Below are 20,260 nucleotides of genomic sequence, written 5' to 3'. Positions count from 1 at the left end.
ATTGTAATATCAACTGCAACTAAACGAAACTATACCCTATCACACTCCCACTATTGTAGCTGCAATTATTCAGCCGTTAGAGCAAGGTTTGTTTTCGGTGCGGTTCAGACCGATCCGAAATTCACGAAAGTTCGCCGGATCGAACCGAACTTTTCAAAAGTTCGCTCATCCCTAGTTAAACATATTTTTTCAAAAGTTTTTGAAAATGACCTTACTTTTAAATGTAGCAATTTTTTTTTATTTACTGAACACTTTTTTTCCCTTGAAAACTCAATTAAAAAACATCTATCTGCTGTTTAAGATGGAAGTGGTGTTGTGCAATATTATCCTGAGATTTTTTATATAGCTTGTAAACAAAATGTTTAAAGCAGAATGAAAAGGTTGTGCTCCGATACATAAGTGAATAGTAAACTCATGTGATGAAAGAGTTATTAAGATTGTTCAACCTTGAGCACTTGTATATTTTAAATAGCAATCCTAGTATAGAAAAGTCTAGCTCAAAGACTCTTTCATGCAGCACAATATATGAACAAGTCACCTGGTAGGCACTCATTGGTTAAACATTTCCTTACCATACAGCTATTAAACAGCATTATGAATACAATACAACAATTTATGGAATTTGTTATATCATTTGTACACATGCAATTTACGGTGGACTGTCCTTGAGTAAGAAATAGAAGAATTCATCTATTCTAGTATTTCATAAAGAGCCATTTTAATTACATTCCAGCATTAATCTTTCACCTACACAGGGTCATATTGGCCACTAGAGCACCAGAGGGTCCACATTTTGTCCCTGGTTCAGACAAATTGTTGACTACTAAAAGTCCAACAGAAGACAACGTCATTTGAACCTGATTTGGATCTCTCCCGCTAGAACCAGTTAGGTTGAGTCACAAAAAGTTACTAGATTTCATCTTATAAATATACTAAGGGAGATATTTCAAGGTCTATACCTAGCGCAGACCAGTGAATAGTCACACATTTTTGCTCAAAGCCCTTACTAAAAAATGGTACAACTTTTAACCAGCCAGTACCCCATTCGCTAAAAGGGCAGAAGGGGGGTTACCAGTTCAGTAGTTCACCTTTATGTAGTGTTTCTTTTTTACTCTTTTTATTGAAGGTTTTTAGCAGGTACATCAATGTAGAGAAGGAATTAATGGCATATATATTTAAAGTGACTCTGTACCCACAATCTGTCCCCCCCCCCAAACCGCTTGTACCTTCTGAGAGTTGCTTTTAAACTATGATCTGTCCTGGGGTGCGTTCGGCAGGTGATGCAGTTATTGTCCTGAAAAACAACTTTTAAACTTGCAGCCCTGTGTCAAACTGGCGTGGCCTAGAGTGTCTGTGCATTAGGCTGGCACACCCTCTCTGTCCCTCCTCCGCACCCTCTTCATTATTAAGAATGCTCCAGGCAGATTTTCTACTATTCATCACCTATGTGAGCACGGCACATGGGCTGCATCGTTAAGGCACCTGTTCAGTGTTCAGACAAGTAATACATTGAATTGAAGTCAATTAAATTGTGGCAATAACGGGGATCTTTATAAATAGAAAAGGTGGACACCTTATCTATTTTTTGAACCTAGCCAAATATTGTCTACTTTTAGTTTACATGACCTTTTACTTAGCTTGAATTCTGCCAGAATTTTCTGGGGGAGACGCATTAGTAAATTTGGGCCAATCTGTTTATAAACAGTTTAACCCCTTAACCCTCAGAGCAGTACCTATACTGCCTTGCATGTAGGATGCTAAGAATTGCATCAGTACATGTACTGCTTGGCATTTCTAGGTTGTTGTTTTTTTTGTCACCATTTGAGGTTACAGAGTGGTGTTGGCTGCTGACAGGGACAATAGACAATCGCTAGAAGATGCGTAGGGACCAACCAAAGTAGTTCCGCATCTGCATTTGCTGCCATTGGTTAGTCAGTGCAAATTTCCTACAAAATTTTGAAGCTTTCTAACATCCTAGAGAAGTAAAAAGATGTTAGAAAAAGTATTCAAACATAGTATTGGGATGTAGTAAATGTTAAATATTTTTTTTTTAGCGTACTACAAGCAGAATTTTTGGAACTATGAAGAACGCTAGTTTTTCAAAATATTCATTGTGCTTCGCATTTTGTTTTTTAAAATGCATATTGCAGCACCCAACTCTTATCACTGACGTAACAAACAACATGTCACAAAAAGAATTTCAGAATTGAATGGATAGATTAAAGCATCAAAACAATATTTGAAAGAAAAACAAAAAAGGACCAAGCCTTAAAGCCCCCAAAAACTTAAGTAATTGAAAGTTAAGGTAATCTTTTCATTGTTTTTTTTATTGTTCATATGCTTCCTCAAAGAAGATGTCCTGACAGGACTCATTTCTGCTCTATGCCTGGGGAGGGGGTGAGTAAAAAATAATGCACACTTACGTCTCTGGTTCCCATGTTTCTCCCAATGTTGCTTCTGTGTTCAGGGACATGACTTAGCAGGCCCGCTTAGTCATTCCGCTTCCGAAGTGGTGTACCACAATGGTGGCTTGTTAACGGTGTCCAGGGCCCTCAATGAGATACTGCAGTATATACATGTTGATGTACTGTTATGAACAGTGGCTGTCAGGTAAAATTGTAACCATACAATGCACATGAAACTCATACTATATTTACGCCAAAAAGAATCAAAGGTTTTCTCATGTACGCTAGAATGTCCCAATGTTAAATGTGAATGTACGCTTTACACAAAGAATAGGTTGTACAAAAAAAAATGTCACCATTTCTTTACCTTTGCATATGTAATGTTTTGAGCTTTTGATGGTCAAAAAATGAACACAAATGACTATGGTAAAGTATGTTTAATATATGAAATTATACTTCACAACAAATACAAATCAATCTGTGTACAATGCTATCGGTTGGTTGAAAGGAGAATATTACTTTGAGAAAGTGCTGGAGGGTGTGAAACGGTTGTAGGCCAGGTGGGAGTGTCCTCTATGTTCCTGCTTAGCAAGTTTAATATGAAAAAAAAGGTGTTTTCTACCCTGGAGAGTCCTCTTTTCTATTATATCGTATGAACTTTGCATGACAGTTGAGCACCATCTACACCATAAGCTGAATGTTGAGTTTATTGCCTGAATAGCTGTAAAACTGCATTGTGGGACCAGTAGTGACGGTGATACTATATCTTATTGGACTATATTGGTGGTGAGTCTGACTTTTTTAGGTAATGCATTCCATAGAACTGGTACAGCTCGGGTAAAGTCCTGATGATGGGAGTGAAAGGTGTGGATTATGGAAGACACATTAACCAATGATTATCCCTTTTTGTAACTCTGATAAATTGCCCCTTTTAGCCATAACAACAACGCACATCTTTTACACCCACATAGCAAGCTCACGATGTGAGACTATCTTCATACACTAAGAAGCATGAAATTATGACAATTAATCATGAGACTTTAGGCCATGTTCACACAACGTAAAGTTAAGCTGTTGTTGCCGGTTTGCAAAACGGCCTTGATTAATACTTCACTTACATTGTGCTGCAGCTGGAGGGAAACCCGGCTGGAGTATACACTCCAGCCGGGATCGCTAGAGGCCCCACAAAAAACTAAGATGTCAGTTTTTTGGAGCCACTATTAATTGAACCTGTCAGTTCACACAACGGAGTATGTGGCTCCGGCCGCATGCTCCATTGCGTGCAGCGTGGAATTTAGATGCCGGTACTTATGCATATGCATGTCACATTGTGCATGCCTGTGCAAATGTATAAATGTATGTTCTGCAATTTTAATATACTGTATAATGGCACAGTATTGTGATTAATTGACAGATATCACCTTTTCCTGGTGAGTTGTAACTTTCTGTTTTTGTTCTTTTTTCACCATGTGACAATTCACACTTCTGAAATTCTTCAAAATAAATCGATTTCTGTTTGGCCTCTAATACTGTGGTCAGTACTAGAAAACATCATGTTTGGCTACCATTGGCTGGTATTACGTAGCCTGTATCCTGGAATTCCAGGTGGTCCCTAGTCTGTCTCCTCCTTCCACACAGACCGGGAAGGCATCAGGAATCAAATGTGGAAGGTTCGGCTAGGTTCGAGTTCGATAGAACCTAGCCTTTTCTGCTGTTCGATCAAGCCTACTTGTCACTTACCAAGGTTAAGAGCATTCTCAGAAAGGCTCAGCAATCTTATACAGGACCTTTTTTGGGTGGATCCTACTAAGCCAAAATAACTACAATGGCGGAATGCATGGAGTGGGAGTTCCCTGTTTATTCCATGAACCAGTTCCTTATCTGCATAGCAACGGATGCTGTTAAAGTGTCAGCTGCCGGGCTTCATTCAGCACATTCCTGCAACCGATTCCTCTGTATCGGCTGCAAGAACAAATCTTTTTTTTCTTACAATTGACTTGCGGGCACCGCAATTAACCATTCACTTCAATACAAAGTGAGGCCGTCACCACACTTTACATTGTGTGAACAGCTATTATTTCTGGACGCTAATAACTGGCATGTACATAAAGAGCAAGCGTTAAAATAACAATGTGTGAACACAGCTGGTGGCATTGCATTGACTTCAATGCAATGCCTCCCCTGCAGTAAAGAACGGATGCTGATTCCATTGCAATCATTGTCCGTTCTTTACTGAAAAAGAACGTCGTGTGAACATAGCCCTACTGTGTAAGGCTATGTTCACGCTACGTATCTTTCCGTCTGTAGTGCAAACGGCGAATATACGCACGTAGTTTTGAGGTTGACGTGTTCGCTTGAAAGTATACGATATACGGCTGCACAATGCACACTACGTATGAGCTTACGGCCGGATCGTATACGGCGCCGTGAAAAATGAACAAGACCATTGTTTGAGAACGGAAATGTTCCAACTCACAATAGCTAAAGCCCTGAATTAAAGAAAAATGTTCAAAACAATCAAGAAAATGCTAAATTGTGCTTTCAAAATTAGTCTCTCTCTTCCTCTCTCTCTCTCTCTCTCTCTCTTTTTTAAGCTTTAATTTATACTATAGATAGCCTAACAATGTGGAATGTGAATGTGATCGTATACGGCGCCGTGAAAAATGAACAAGACCATTGTTTGAGAACGGAAATGTTCCAACTCACAATAGCTAAAGCCCTGAATTAAAGAAAAATGTTCAAAACAATCAACAAAAATGCTAAATTGTGCTTTCAAAATTAGTCTCTCTCTCTCTCTCTCTCTCTCTCTCTCTCTCTCTCTCTCTCTCTCTCTCTCTCTCTCTCTTTTTTAAGCTTTAATTTATACTATAGATAGCCTAACAATGTGGAATGTGAAATCATAAACTAGGATACAGTGTTTTATGGTCTATAGGCTGAAAAATGCCCTAGTCCTCAAGCAGTTAAGAGAAATTGAGATCCAATATCTTAAGTTTCTTACACTGTGATGGAATATTCATTCTTCCAAAAGTTTTTAAATTCTTCAAGTTTACAATTCTAATATTCCGGATCATGCCTGCCTATGGAAGGTTCGTCGTTATTGATTTACTATATTGCAGTACATACTGAAAAATATGTAAAGGACAGGAAATATTTATAATGTGAAAAGCCAATTATTATTGCAAAATCATGTAAAATACTAGAACACCCATTGAGGGACATGGCTATGAAATATTCTTATGCAGCAGTAAACCACCACTGAGCCCAGGCCACACAACATTGAGCAAATAGTGCTGCCTTAAAAAACTTTTCAACAAATGGAATGGTATTGGAAGCACGCTGTGCAGAATTAAGAGATTCTAGAACATGCTGTGGATTTTGGAAATAATAATTCACACTTTTGCAAATCACAGCAGCATTTTGGATGTAAGTTAAAATTAGGCTTGGATGTTGGGATTGGGTGTAGCTACTAAGAGTTTGGCTTCATTATTACTAAAAGAAACCATACCTTTTTTTTTTTTTTTTCATCTCTTTACTTTTCTTAAGATTAATAAGCTTTTAGTGGGTGTTGTCGTTTCTTTTACTTTCCACATAAAAATCATTTTAATTGAGTTTTACAATGTCCGGAACTGTTTCTGATCTTGCTGAGCCTATAGCTAATACATTATATGTAGCATAGGAAATCACTCTGGGAATTACTAAGATTTATTCCTACTATGCAAGTTTTTAATCACAAGACACAATACTGTAAGGTATCTTTTAAATTATTTGTTTAATTTGATGTAGAGAAGATGTAGAGAGCCCAAATAAAAACTATTCTCTTCAGGGGCGGACACAGACTGCATAGGGACCCTGTGCAAATATGTGCCTGACCCCCCCCCCTCCTCCCATTGCCTCCCACCAGCCTTTTCCACCTCGTGGCACCCCTACCAGACAATGTTCTATAGAATACAAAAAATGGCATTTAGTGACTCACAGGTGATGTCTTCTTTAATCTGAAGCTTTCCCTTTTGATTTCTGTCTGGCCCACACCACCACGATGATTTCTTCATACTGTATACCTCTCCCTCTGTCATTGCCCCCCCATACTATATACCTCTCCCTCTGTAGTTGTTCCCCCCATATTGTATACCTCCCATTCTGTAGTTGTTCCCCCCATACTGTATACCTCTCCCTCTGTCTCCCTCTGTAGTTGTTCCCCCCATACTGTATACCTCCCCCTCTGTAGTTGTTCCCCCAATACTGTATACCTCTCCCTCTGTCTCCCTCTGTAGTTTCCCCCCCATACTGTATACCTCCCTCTCTGTCGTTATCCCCCCTTATACTGTATACCTCCCCCCTGTAGTTGTTCCCCAATACTGTAGACCTCTCCCTCTGTAGTTGTTCTTCCCATAATGTATACCTTCCCCTTGCAGCTAGTCTGGCAGTATGAGGGGAGCAGTTGGCAATGAGCGGGGGTGGCAGGTGAGAGGCCGCCTGAGACTGGGCTGCAGCAGCTTCCTGTGGTACCCAGCCACACCTGCTGCTGACCCTGGCTGCGGGGGTACCGAGGATGTGCTGCCAGGAGTGCCAGGGGGACACGGGGCACAGGAATTGCTAGATTGTCTGATACCAGCTGGGTGTCAGGATTAGCTGTCACAGGTGGCCTCTCGCCGGTGTCCCTGTGTACTGCCACCCACGCTCACAGCGGCAGTGTCGCGCCCTCTTCCCCCCCACCCATCCTGTAGAGAAAGGGGCTTGTGTAGCCGGTTAGGCTACTGTGGGGCCCTGGGCATTGAAGGGGACCGCCAGGCTCAGAGTCCAAGCCTGGCGGGCCCCTCCTTTTCCCAGGGCCCCAGTGCAGCCGGTACAGGGCGATAGGTCCACCACTGATTCTCTTAATTCCTCATAGTTAAGAACAAGTGCTACTATCTTCTTTAGGAAGGACATATACTGTGTATATATATATATATATATATATATATATATATATATATATATATATATATACTTGCAAACACTACTGGTTGTCCTTTATATCTGCTCTCATGCAAATTGGATGTGTGGATCTGATCCCAGCAATTTCAAGAGGGTCTGTGGTCAGTCCAAAATATTAGTTTATTGTCTCAGACTGTGTTTTGACTTTTTTGCTAAGCCACTCCTTTTTCTAAGCTATAAGGGTTTAACTATTTGGTTGAATAATCTGCCCTTTTTCATATGTGACATTGGCAAAATTATTATAGCAAAAAGGTTATGGTCCAAATGACATTCACCCCAGAGTTTTTCAAAAATTCCAATTAGCTTGACATCTGTAGTCGTAAAAAAAAGTTTGGAAATTTTTCTTACAAATAAGATAATTGATCACCTAAATACCAATAAACTGATGGACCTAAATCAGCATGGCTGTACTGCAGGCAGATCATGTCAGACTAATCTCATTAATTTACTATGCCACAAAAGTGCTGGATGAAGGTGGTGCTTTGGATATCGCCTATGATTTAATTTTACTAGATAAGTTAAACAATGGAAACTGCAGTTCAATGTTTCCAAATGTAAAATAATGCACTTGGGGAGAAGGAATGCTCTATCTTAAAATAGTATCAGCAGTTCTGTATTAGCAAAGACTTCAGAAGGGAAGGCTTTAGGGGTAGTGACAGCCTTACAAATGAGTCACCAGTGCAACAAGGTGCTAGGGAAAGCTAAATGAATGCTCGACTGTATAAGTAGAGGCATACCAGGTAGGAAGATGAAGATTGTGATCCCCCTGTACAGAGCTCTATTGAGACTAATCTGGAATACTGTGTCTGGAAAATAGAATGGGTCCAAAGAAGAACACATGAGTAATAGGACAAACAATCTGAGGTTAGCTGGGGAAAAGATCAGGACTATAATTGTAAAATTTAATGACCCAGGAAATATATACTACACCGTTTATAATTTGTATCTACCTCTCAAAAAAACTATACATCATCCTACAAAAAAAGCCTTTATATGGCTGTGTTTAAATAAGAAAAAAAAAATTCTCAGAATTTTAACGTGAAAAAAACAACAACTTTTTTTCACCATGAAATATGTTTTTATTGTACAAAACTATTAAAAAGTAAAACAAAATAAGATTGGAATTGCCACATTCCTACCAACCAGTAGCATAAATTTAACTCATGCAAGTTCATCCAAGTCTTCATACTACGTGTGTGAAAGGATAAAGATTTTAAAAATCTGTGCAAGGTCTTGTTATGGGTTCATATAAAGGACAATGAGCAAAGTGTGTAGATTTGCTATTAATAGAAAAATAGTAGAAGAACTGACCATTCTGTGTCAGCCACGACTCGGGGGCTTGTGGCGTTTTATATCTAATTACATACTGTAGCCAAATAGTATTTTTCCTATTTAATCTGTCATTTCATATTCACATTATCTTCTAGTAACTGGGGAGTAAATTTTAGATTTTGTTTTAGTCCAGATAAAATTTAAATTTGTAATTTCTTGAGGTATCTGTTTGTCAGAGAATTATAAAACTCCAAAACATATGCTGTAAAAAAATAAGAGCTAGTGTATTCAGCAGTTATTCTTCTCTTGTCAGGACAAGTACAAACTCGATATTTTCTAAAATTTTGGGAGTATGTGGGGGACTAAGAGATTTGTGATTACAAAAAGAAGCAGCAGGATGAAAACTAAAATATTTGGAGAAATTGCTATATCACTGGTTGCATCACCAAATGAATGTAATGCCAAGCTTTTAGTGTACCTGAAATGAAGATTAGAGAAAGCATTGAACGATCAATCATACTGTACTGACTTGATCTGATTTCTAAAGTTTCATGTAGCTGAAACCACTCAAGGACCTTGAAATGCTTCTTACGAAGTTGCTCTTTAGTTGTCCTGGCTGTGTATTTTGGGTCATTGTTATACCAGAAGACCCAGCCACAACCCATCTTCAAAGCTCATACTGAGGGAAGAAGGTTGTTGGCCCCTTGGGTGCAATTGTCCTGTCCCCTTTGCAGAAAAACACCTCTAAAGTATGATGGTACACACTTATGCTTCATGGTTAGGACTATGTTCTTGGGATTGTACTCATCCACACACACACACACCGTATTTTCCACTGTATAAGACGACCCCCAACCTTTCCAGTTAAAATATAGAGTTTGGAATATAATCGCCGTATAAGGCGATTTCAACATTTATAAAAAACATCAGATAACAGCGAGATCTGAGAGGCAGAGAGGGAGGTACAGTAATACCGGTAGGATACAAGGGCAGGCCAGACGGGTAAAAGAGGTGTGTTTTTCTAAGCACAGCGTCACTCTACCATTTTTGAGCCCCTCCCACCATATGTGTTGACCGCAGATTCTCCACTCCGGTTCCAAAGTTTTTAAGCAGCTGCCTTATAAGACGACACCTGGCGTATAAGACAACCCCTGACTTATGAGAAGATTTTCTTGGGTTAAAAAGTAGTATGATATGCAGGAAAATACTGTTTGTGTGTGTGTATATATATATATATATATATATATATATATATATATATATATATATATTTTTTTTTTTTTTTAAATTATTTTTTATTTATTTATTTATTCTTTCTCTCATGGTTGAAGTGTACCTACAATACAAATTACAGACATCTCCATTTTTAGTTGGTGAGAAAACATGCAAAATTGGCAGTGTATCAAATATTTATTTTTCCCACTGTAGTTTATAATGTTCTACTATTTGGCCCAAGGAGACATCATCTCTGTTTAGATGGTATAAGCAGATTTTCCTTTGTAATGGGGTTCTGATGCCAACAGCTTAGAGTTACCGCCTTTTTCAGGACTGTATAATTTGAAATGTCGACCTGTTATTACCTCAGTCATTACTGATCCTACCTTAATCCCTTAGCAACCCATGACGTATCTGATACGTCATGGTGCTGTGCGGGGTGTTCAGAGAGGGGTCCCGCCGGGAGCCCGCTCTGAACGGCGCTGATCCCGGCTGACATGTTCAGCCAGGCAGTGCCTCTATTAGCCGGCGCGGGACCCGTTGCCGCGCCGGCTAATTAAGCCTCTAAGTGCAGCTGTCAAACCTGACAGCTGCACTAAGAGGCTTTCCTCCGTGCATCCCTGGTGTCTAGTGGGATGGATCCGTTCTTCTGCCCGTGCCGGGCCTCAGCGTCAGAATGACGCTGATCCCGGCTCGGCAATAGATTGCTATGGCCTGCAGCAGGCCATAGCAATCTATGACCGATCTAATCGATCTTTCCTGTGTATGTACACAGCATTGATCTCTATGAGAGATCATTGCTGTTTATATACCAGTCCCACAGGGGGACTTCTAGTTAAAGTAAAAATAAAAGTAAAAATGTTTTTTTATTAATAAAAAATCCCCTCCCCTATTAAAAGTCCAAATCACCCCCCTTTTCCCATTTTATAAATATAAATAAATAAGTAAACAAATAAACATATTTAGTATCGCAGCGCGCGTAATCGCCCGAACTATTAATTAATCACATTCCTGATCTCGCACGGTAAACAACGTAAGCGCAAAAAAATTCCAAAGTGCAAAATTGCGCATCAAATCCAGAAAAAATGTAATAAAAAGTGATCAAAAAGTCGCATATATGCAATCAAGGTACCGATAGAAAAAACGCAACATGGCGCAAAAAATTACACCTCATACAGCCCCATACACCAAAGGATAAAAGCGCTATAAGCCTGGGAATGGAGCGATTTTAAGGAACATATATCTGTTAACAATGGTTTGAATTTTTTACAGGCCATCAGATACAAGAAAAGTTATACATGTTATATATTGTTTTAATTGTAACGACTTGAGGAACATGCATAACCAGTCAGTTTTATCATAGGGCGAACGGGGTAAATGCAAAACTCTCCGAAATCAAAACAAATTCCTTTTTTTTTTCAATTTTACAGCGCAAATGATTTTTTTCTGGTTTCACAGCATATGTTATGGAAAAATAATGCCTGTCATTACAAAGTACAATTGGTTTCGAGAAAAAAAAAGCACTCATATACGTCTCTAGGTGAAAAAATGCAAGCGCTATGGACTTTTAAACATAAAGTGGAAAAAGCGAAGGTGCAAAAACGAAAATTGGCTTTAACCTTAAGGGGTTAATATCCCCAATTTCAATCAGAGTTTTCTTAAAAGACATCTAAAAGTGTGCAGGAAGAAACTGTTTGTATACTGTATGAAGATTGATATAGTTGAGATTTAATATTGATACTTACTTTACAATGGTCTGGGCTTCTGAATTTAGGGGTCTGTCTAGTCTTGGGGTCTGAATTTATTTGTGTTGGTAAGGATGACTAGGGAAGACAGGGACTAGTCTGTAATCCCTTCTGTTGCTACTCTATGTTGTGATATTCCTCTGTCATTTATTATGGAAATATAGGAGTAAGGCTACTAAAACAACTAATTGCAGCAATGTGAAATATATCGCGATAGGTGCAGCACAAAGCAAGAGAATTTAGTTGCAAGCAATCCTATAGCATGCAACTGTCAGGCAGTTGTGCTAACAAAAGTCTCTATTGTTAAAAGGATTCATTCCAGCTCAGATGCAATACCCTCAGAGATGATTGTACACTGTTAAACTAAGTAGGGGCACAGCCATTTATAAAGTAGAATAGTAATACCTACCTTGTTCGTACATTTCCAGAAGGAATAAAAGAAAAGGCACTCAGTGTTCTAAAAGAAGTTCCCGAATTATTGTTTTATGGCAAATAACTATTTATTAAAACAGGTCAGAAGAGATGACAGATCCTCATATGTATTCTGTTTGTGTCTGATCAGTCCTGTATTCCTTTTTATAGTCTGAAGTGTGATAATACTGTGCAAGTCACCTATATAGACTTGGTATCTGACCACTATATGGTTCCTGCATGGCTATGTTCACACAACGTCAAAAATATTAAAAAGTCATCCGAGTTAAATTTTTTTTTAAAAAGTCAGTTTTTGTCGAGATTTAACTGACTGCAATGCAATGCATTGAAGTCAACGGGAAGACGGACGTCCAATGCACACAGCGTACTGAATAACGGATGTTTTTGCCGCAGGCGTCAAAATAATGAACATGATCATTATTTTCGGACATCTTTTGCAAACAGCGGACGTTTTTTATTTGAAGTTCACACACAGTTTTCCTTTTGTCACTGTTCTGTCTGCGTTTTTACTATTAAAGTCAATGGACTTTTCAATTAAGCCGCATCCAAGGTCCAATTAGTAACCTCAAACTAGAATAATGTACAAACACCCGTCAGTGCACTAAGGGGAGGCTGCTAAATAACGCCTGTTATTTTACACTCAAAATGACGGACATCATTTTAACCTCTTAAGGACATAGGACGTACCGGTACGTCCTATGTCCTCATTAGCACTTCAAAGCGGGGCCGCGCGGCGGCCCCGCTTTGAAGTGCCGCGATCCCGGGTGCCGCGTGTAGCCCGGGACCGCCGCTATTAGCGGGCACGGTCCGATCGCCGTGCCCGCTAATTAGCTAATCGGAGGCAGCTGTCAAAGTTGACAGCTGCCTCCGATTACCGGAGGCAACCTTTCCCTGGTGTCTAGTGGGGGAGATCGCTCCTCCGGGACCTTGTCCCGGAGGAGCGATCTCCGTTACTGATGCCGGCCGGGGACGCGTCCAAGATGGCGCCGTCCTCGGCTCGGCACTCGTTTGTTTCCGGCTGCAGCAGCCGAAAGCAAACGAGTGCCGATCTCATGGATCTCTGCAGCATATCTATGCTGCAGAGATCTCTATGAGAGATCAAAGTGTATATACTAGAAGTCCCCCAGGGGGGCTTCTAGTATATGTGTAAAAAAAAAAAAAAAACGTGTTGTTAATAGTAAAAATCCCCCTCCCCTAATAAAAGTCTGAATCACCCCCCTTTCCCCAGGTTTTAAATAAAAGTAAACAAATAAATAAATAAATAAACATGTTTGGTATCGCCGCGTGCGTAATCGCCCGAACTATTAATTAATCACATTCCTGATCTCGTACGGTAAACGGCGTCAGCGCAAAAAAATCCCAAAGTGCAAAATTGCGCATTTTTGGTCGCATCAAATCCAGAAAAAATGTAATAAAAAGCGATCAAAAAGTCGTATATGCGCAATCAAGGTACCTATAGAAAGATCACATCATGGCGCAAAAAATGACACCTCGCACAGCCCCATAGACCAAAGGATAAAAGCGCTATAAGCCTGGGAATGGAGCGATTTTAAGGAATGTATATTGGTTAACAACGGTTTGAATTTTTTACAGGCCATCAGATACAATATAAGTTATACATGTTACATATCGTTTTAATCGTAACGACTTGAGGAACATGCATAACAAGTCAGTTTTACCCCAGGGCGAATGGCGTAAAAACACATTTCCCCCAAATAAAAGAAATGCGTTTTTTTTTTCAATTTCACCACACTTTGAATTTTTTTCTGGTTTCGCAGTGTACTTTATGCAAAAATTCAGCCTGTAATTGCAAAGTACAATAAGTGACGCAAGAAATAAGGGGTCATGTGGGTTTCTAGGTGGAAAAATGCAAGTGCTATGACCTTTTAAACACAAGGAGGAAAAACCGAAAACGTAAAAACGAAAATGGGCCATGTCCTTAAAGGGTTAAACAGAGACAAATATACGTTGGGTGAACATAGCCTTACTGGTGTATTAATAATAACATTAGCGCTTGCATGCTGATGGCACATACCCTTAAGTAAAAAAGCACACTCTTTTTTTTTTTTTTTTACATATTTTTATTTTCCACATTTATTTACTTTTTATACTGATGGTGTGGCTTACATACTTAGGCTAGGTTCACACTCTGTGTCAGGTAGGGGGTCTGGGAAAACAAGACGAGTGCAGCCCTAGAACTGGCACCCACCCCAGCTGGCCCTACCTGCTTGCCGCGACAGCTCTAAACAGCTGCGGACAACTGGGCGGCGTTCCCTAACCTGGCAAAGTGCATACACGAAAAACAGAGACAAGACTAACAAACAAGCAAGGGAAAGTCAGAGGTCCGAGTCGGTAACAGCCAGTCAGTGTAGGTACAAAATCGTGATCCAAAGAATAGTCGAGGTCCAAGCCAAAAGGTCAGGTATCGGAAGTACAAAGTCAAAGTAATGCTAGGTCAAGATACACAGGAGGAACCAGGTTCTATCGCAGGCAAGAAATGAGAGCACAGGTCTGATATTTATTCAGCCTGGAGTCCCAGCCCCAGACCTGATTGGGGCTGAGTCTCCAGGTCCTGCCAGATACAGAAAGCTAACTGGTAAGTCAGCTGTCAATCAATAATCAGTGCACACACCCAACACCTATGCTGAACAGCCAGGGGAGTGAAACCTTGGCCTCTGCTATAACAAAGAACAGCAGAGCTGAGTATGTGAAAAACATGTGAAGCATTATGGCTGAAAAAGCCGAGCCGAGCGCACGACCCGAGTCCTAACAGAACCCCCCCCTGAGGAGGGGCCTCCGGACCCTCACGAGGACCTCCAGGTCTGGTGGGATGCTTATCATAAAAATTTTTTATCAAATCCGGGGCATGGAGATCTCGTGCAGTTACCCATGTGCACTCCTCTGGGCCGTACCCCTTCCAGTGTACCAGATATTGTATGGTTCTGCGAACCCTTCTTGAGTCTAAAATTCTTTCTATTTCATACTCGAGTTCACCTTGGACTACAACTGGAAGAGGCGGAGGACTAGTAACTGTTGGAGGAATGTACTTCTTGATCAGGCTTTTATGAAATACTGGGTGAATTTTCAATGACTGAGGCAACTGTAATTTAAAAGATACAGGATTTATGATTTCCACTATAGAAAAGGGACCAATATACCTGGGGGCGAATTTGGCTGAAGGTACTCGTAGACGCAAGTTCGTTGTTGATAACCATACCCTTTCTCCCACCACATACTGAGGACCAGGACGGCGTCTACGATTAGCATATTGTGTTTGTTTTTGCTGGGACACGGTTAGAGTCGTCAGACTCTCTGCCCAAACTGTGCACAGTTTTTTGGTCAGTTCTTGGACAGAAGAAAAGTGTGACTCTAGATTAGGTACCGCAGAGAACCTAGGATGAAAACCATAGTTACAATAGAAGGGGGTTTGTTGAGTGGAAGTGTTGACATTATTGTTTAAAGCGAACTCTGCCATGGGTAAATATTCAGACCACGTGTGTTGATTATCAGATATAAAACATCTTAAATATTGTTCCAGGGACTGATTGGTACGTTCAGTTTGGCCATTGGTTTCAGGATGAAATGCAGATGAAAATGACAGAGATATGTTGAGCAGTTCACAGAAGGCCCTCCAAAACCTGGACACAAACTGTACCCCTCGGTCCGAGACAATGTTAGTAGGTATCCCGTGCAACCGGAGGATGTGACGAGTAAACAGTTTGGCCAGGGTTTTTGCAGTAGGCAACTTTTTTAAAGCAATAAAATGACACATTTTACTGAATTGATCTACAACCACCCAGATGACAGTCTTACTCTTTGAGGGGGGAAGATCGGTTATGAAGTCCATCGATAGATGGGACCAGGGGCGAGTCGGCAATGGCAAAGGCTGGAGCAGACCTTCAGGCAGGGATCTTGGGGTTTTTGCTCGGGCACATCACAGGATTTAACGTATTCCTGTACATCCCTCTGCCACGAAGGCCACCAGCAAGAACGAGACAAGAGATAACCAGTCCCAGCTATCCCTGGGTGACCAGCCAGTGTAGACGCATGTATCAGAGGTGGAGAATTTCCTGGAAAAGTATGCAACTGGTCTCAGATTAGTAAACGGCTCTCTACTCTGAGACAACACTGCTCCGACCCCCGTCTCAGACGCATCCACTTCTACCACGAATGGCAGATCTAGGTCAGGATGGACCAATACGGGAGCGGATGAAAAACTCTTTTTCAGTTTAGCAAAGGCTTGTTCTGCCTCAGGAGACCAGGAGGTTGGATCTGCACCCTTTTTTGTCAGCTCTGTGAGAGGTTTTACCACTAGTGAGAAGTTTCGGATAAACTTTCTATAAAAGTTTGCAAACCCCAAAAACCTTTGCACCTCTTTCAAGGTGGTGGGCCGCGCCCACTCCAGAACCGCTGACACTTTTTTAGGGTCCATTTGTACAGACTCTTGCGTTAAAATGTACCCTAAAAATGCACCCTCCTTGACACCAAACAGGCACTTAGACAACTTGGCACAAAGAGAGTTTTTCCGAAGCCTAGATAACCTCACCGACATGTTTAACATGAGATTCCCAGTCGGGGGAATAAATGAGAATGTCATCCAGGTAAATGACTACATATTGGCCAAACAAATCTCGAAATAGGTCATTGACAAACCTTTGAAAGACTGCGGGGGCATTACTCAACCCGAAGGGCATCACCAGATATTCAAAATGCCCTTCGGGAGTGTTAAATGCCATCTTCCATTCATCACCTTCCCTGATCCGTATCAAATTGTAGGCGCCCCGTAGGTCTATTTTGGAAAACCAACGAGCGCCTACCACCTGGTTCAGAAGATCGGGGATCAAGGGAAGGGGGTGTTGGTCCTTTATGGTGATTTTATTTAGCTCCCTGTAGTCGATACAGGGACGCAAACCACCATCTTTCTTCTCTACGAAGAAGAAGCCAGCACCCATGGGTGACACCGAGGGCCGAATGTGACCCTTCCTCAGGCTGTCCTGTATGTACTGGCGAATCGACTCTCGCTCAGGGGGAGACAAGTTAAAAATACGGCCTTTAGGGAACTTGGCCCCTGAAACGAGATCGATGGCACAGTCATACGGACGGTGGGGAGGCAAGGCGTCAGCAATGGCCTCATCAAACACATCAGAGAAATCAGAGATAAATTCTGGAACGTGATGATCATTCACAGTACAGACAACAGGGTCAACATGAAACAGATGAGAACCACAGGAGCTACCCCACTTAACTAGCTCGGTGGTCCTCCAGTCAAATACCGGGTTATGTTGACGTAGCCATGGTAATCCTAGTATGATATCAGCGGCTAGCTTATCTAAAACAAAGAAAGAAATTTCTTCACGGTGAAGACACCCAAGCTGCATGGAAATCTCAGGAGTACGAAATTTAACTGATCCACCCCTTAGAGGGGCAGAATCCGCACCCGCCACTGTGAAGGGACAGCATAGTTGTCAGGATATATAGGACCAGCAAGACAAAGGACAGGTGCAGCCCTAACACTGGCACCCGCCCCGCTGCATCTGCCTACTTGCCACAGCAGTCCTAGCGACAGCGGACAACTTGTCGGCTGTCCTTACCCTATATAGTGTGAACACAAAATAACAGAAAGGACAAACGCAACACAATACAGAAAGGTCAGAGGTCCAAGTCAGCAACAGGAGGGCTGCACAGTACAAAACGTAATCCAGGAGAATAGTCAAGTCCAAAAGCCAAAGGTCTGGTAACCAAAAACACAATGCAGGGAAAACAGCTAGATCAAGGAACACTATGAAATAGGCTCTATCTCAGGCAAGGAACATGAGACAAGTGAGGATACTTATGCACCCTGTAGTCCCAGCCCCTGACATGATTGGGGCTGAGGCTCCATGTCCTGCCCAGATACAGACAGCTAACTGGTAAGTCAGCTGTCAGTCAATAATCAGTGAACACTCAAAACACCTATGCTGATCAGCCAGAGAGTGAAACACTGGGCTCTGCTACCACATGGAATAGCAGAGCAGAGCAAAACCTGAGAAGCAGTCTGGCTGCTATGGACGCCGGGCCAGAGGCATGGTCCGAGTCCTAACAATAGTGGAAACAAGTCCAGACCTAGCGATTCCGCTACAGAGGTACAAATGAAGCTCAGGGCGGTACCTGAGTCAATCATAGCAGAGCACGAAAGAACAAAATCCTTAGACATTAAAGTCATAGGCAGAAGAAATTTATCACATTTTTTGGGAGGTACCTGTGTGCTTGAGTGACCCTCCGGACCATCACTCAAGCACTGGAGTTTCCCGACTTCTGTGGAGGCTTGGACGGACAGTTCTTCAAGTAGTGATCTGGTTTCCCACAGTATAAACAGAGAGAGTGCTCCAGGCGATATCTCCTTCGGGCCGAGGCAGATCCCAAGACCATAGGCTCATGGGAGGAGGAGATGTCTCTGTCACTTTAGGAAAGGGTTTGGGAAGCTGTCTGGACCTTGACTGTATGTTAGTCACCCCCATCACTTCTCGTTTCCTCTCCCTTAGTCTCCGGTCAATGGTTATGGCTAGTGTCATCTAAGCACTAAGGGAGTCAGGGGTGGGGTGACTAACCATGACATCTTTTATGGGGTCAGAGAGACCCTGTCGAAACAAGGTCTTCAAGGGAGAATCCTGCCATCCAGTCAGGGTGCACCAATGGCGGAATTCAGAGCAGTATTCTTCCGCGGTGCGACGTCCCTGCTGGATGGTCAAAAGATGGGATTCTGCCACGGCGACCCGCTTTGGATCATCATATATCTGGCCCAGGGAGGAAAAGAATGTTTCCACAGAATTCCACTCCGGAGCCCCAGGAGCAAGGGCCAAGGCCCAATCCTGGGGAGGACCTTGAAGGAGGGAAATGACCAGAGCAACCCTTTCGGCGTCTGAGACGAAAGGGTTAAAACGGAAATACAGATAGCATGACTCCCTGAAAGTCCGAAATTTGTCCGTATTTCCATCAAACCGGTCAGGTAGTACCATTTTGGTCTTATGTTGTACTATCTGAACCGGTGCTGTCACAGGGGTCTGTGTCACAGGAGATGTAGACGTAGCCTGAGACAGATTGTCCACCCGGCTGGACAACTGAGCCACTAAACCGACTACGCCCATGAGCTGGGTGGTCAACTCATCAAGGCGGTCGGCGACTGTAGTATCAGTACTCATGCCGAACCGCCGGGAGTGACTTAGGGATTGGCCTGCGATAATGTCAGGTAGGGGGTCTGGGAAAACAAGATGAGTGCAGCCCTAGAACTGGCACCCACCCCAGCTGGCCCAACCTGCTTGCCGCGACAGCTCTAAACAGCTGCGAACAACTGGGCGGCGTTCCCTAACCTGGCAAAGTGCATACACGAAAAACAGAGACAAGACTAACAAACAAGCAAGGGAAAGTCAGAGGTTCGAGTCGGTAACAGCCAGTCAGTGTAGGTACAAAATCGTGATCCAAAGAATAGTCGAGGTCCAAGCCAAAAGGTCAGGTATCGGAAGTACAAAGTCAGAGTAATGCTAGGTCAAGATACACAGGAGGAACCAGGTTCTATCGCAGGCAAGAAATGAGAGCACAGGTCTGATATTTATTCAGCCTGGAGTCCCAGCCCCAGACCTGATTGGGGCTGAGTCTCCAGGTCCTGCCAGATACAGAAAGCTAACTGGTAAGTCAGCTGTCAATCAATAATCAGTGCACACACCCAACACCTATGCTGAACAGCCAGGGGAGTGAAACCTTGGCCTCTGCTATAACAAAGAACAGCAGAGCTGAGTATGTGAAAAACATGTGAAGCATTATGGCTGAAAAAGCCGAGCCGAGCGCACGACCCGAGTCCTAACACTCTGTATCTGTGTGGCTGTATTGCGGGCGGTAAATCATCGGCCGGATTTTTCCGGTTCATGCGTACGCTGGAAAGTATATAATATACGGCTGCACAGTGCACACTATGTATGAATCTACGGCCCCGTAAAAAATTAACAAGACCATTGTTTGCGGCTGGAAATGCGGCCGTGGATTGACAGGCGGTCCGTACGGAGTACTTCAAAAAGAGCCAGCAATGATGCCGAATGCCGATGCCTCTAATAGTTAATATATTAAATTAATAAAACACATTTTCTTTGTAATAAAGTCCCTTTCGTTGTTCAATAATTTAATTCTAACAAATCCATCATTGTGCAATTAAATATACTGTTAAAAGAAATATATATATAAATAAAT

The sequence above is a fragment of the Dendropsophus ebraccatus genome, chromosome 2, assembly GCF_027789765.1.
Source record: "Dendropsophus ebraccatus isolate aDenEbr1 chromosome 2, aDenEbr1.pat, whole genome shotgun sequence".
Classification (NCBI taxonomy): Eukaryota; Metazoa; Chordata; class Amphibia; order Anura; family Hylidae; genus Dendropsophus; species Dendropsophus ebraccatus.
The sequence above is the reverse complement of the archived record's forward strand: the minus strand, read 5'-3'. Positions refer to the sequence as shown.